The sequence below is a fragment of the Conger conger genome, chromosome 8 (genome assembly GCF_963514075.1).
Source record: "Conger conger chromosome 8, fConCon1.1, whole genome shotgun sequence".
NCBI classification, from domain to species: domain Eukaryota; kingdom Metazoa; phylum Chordata; class Actinopteri; order Anguilliformes; family Congridae; genus Conger; species Conger conger.
The window spans coordinates 6,470,733-6,472,666 of NC_083767.1; positions in this window are offsets into that span (position 1 = coordinate 6,470,733).

Here is a 1,934-nt window from a genome sequence, read left to right on the forward strand (position 1 = left end):
TCACTTAGAGGAAATACACACTTAAAAAAACAAACATTTTATCGTCCTGGCACTGTGCACCACAGATATCCTTCTCACACACACACACACACTCTCGCATACACACGTACATAGACGAGCACACACACGCACACACACGTACACGAACACAATGCATAAAATAACTTGAAGATGGTACTATTCATTTAAAGGTATTGTACAGTATATTATAGCCATTGTAATAATTAGTCCCCTTTATTAGAACAGGGAAGGAGTCTAAAACTACAGTTATAAATACCACAGTTTACAGTTTAACAGCTGTGAAATACTCTCTGAGCTCAGTCAATATGTAGGCCGGTAGATATTTACAGTTTTAATGGGAACATTTTTACCATCTCCTTAGCTTGTAAAAGTGCTGCAATAGATCTAGGCCCGGAAAATGTGATCTGGTGAGATTCTCTTAATGTCCGTGAATGTTAAGGCACTGTAAATCCACCTGCTCTTTCGTAAAGGTGCTGGACGTTTGCTAGAACGAAACCTCCATTTCAGATGAAAATTAAGAGAGGGGGCTGAAATGGCATTATATAATTTTGCCCTTTCTTTTTGACGTCTATGGTGTAAAAAAGTGAAATGGGCATGAAGTTATAGATATATGTGTGAAATTCTATTCTCCTTTCTTTCAACAAGCCCAACGATCTCTTGGCGAGAGATCTATTAGCAACCGATAAACATCTGGCTTAGGCTGCCGCTGACAATACGGATGGAATGTAACCGTTCTGTGCGCATCTTTAAATTAGTCAAAGTTTCTTGACTGTGTCTGTTACAAAGCACCATTTTGTGAGGTGAGCTCTTCTCTCCGTACCTGAGAAAGGTGATCTTTCATCGTCGCTTTCGGGAACGCTGTCAGGAATACTGTGGACAGACACCGGAGTTGTTTGCCTGGCTCTATGTGGGAGACTCCCCCCCCCCCCCCCCTTCTCTCTGCAAAGGACTCGCTGTTCTGGCCTGTGTGCCAATAGGGATCACTGCATTTGTACACAACATTTTTAAAAGCCCTGGTTGATTCCTTGTTAAAATCCTGACATACTTGTTCAATTTAGTTTCCTCATATGCTGAAAAAGAACTTAACTTAACCCTGCTATCTTAGCTATCCGATACTGGAGAGGCAAACCATTGTTATCGCCTCTAACTGTTCTCATCTCCTCATATATAGTAAGGGCACATGATGTATATCTTTAAAAGAAAGTTCCAGTTCCGCATAAGATACATGCGTCTTTGCTGATTGGCGGTGCACGTTTGCTCTTTTGCAGTTATTCAGCTGATGCTTTTTGATCCAAAGTGACTTACAGTTGATTAGACTAAGCAGGGGGCCGACAGCTGCACTGATCTTATTGTGGCTGCACCACCCACCCACTCCCTCACCTCAGCACCTTTGACTCACCCCCCCCCCCCCCCCAGTCCCCGGTGTTCCAGGATCTGTTCCCAACATGCCCGCGGTGATGCCCTGCCCCCCCCCCCCCCCCCCCGTCCACCATCAGGACGTGCAGGAGATTAACCGATAATCCGGTTTATCGCCATTAGGAAACCACACCGGCACAGGGCCTGAGACATTTCTAGATTGCAACAACCATGCAGGGAACGGTAGGAGGCCATTAAGGAGAGGAGCGACTGATGAGAGAGGGGGAGAGGAGAGGAGGAGGAGGAGGAGGAGGAGGAGCAGGGGTGAAAACCCAGGCGCTATCAGATTGGCTTAAACGAGTGGCAGAGACATCAGTGTGGTACATCTTCACCTCGTTGCTATGGGAAATAACTGTGCGCTTTCGTTCGCAGACAATAACAACTGTACAACTGTTAAACATTCGCCCCTGTCAGATAATGCGGTGTATCGTCAAAATCGGACTGTTACAATGAAAGATTAACAACGTACCTAAGAGAACGGGTCTTACTCCTTATTT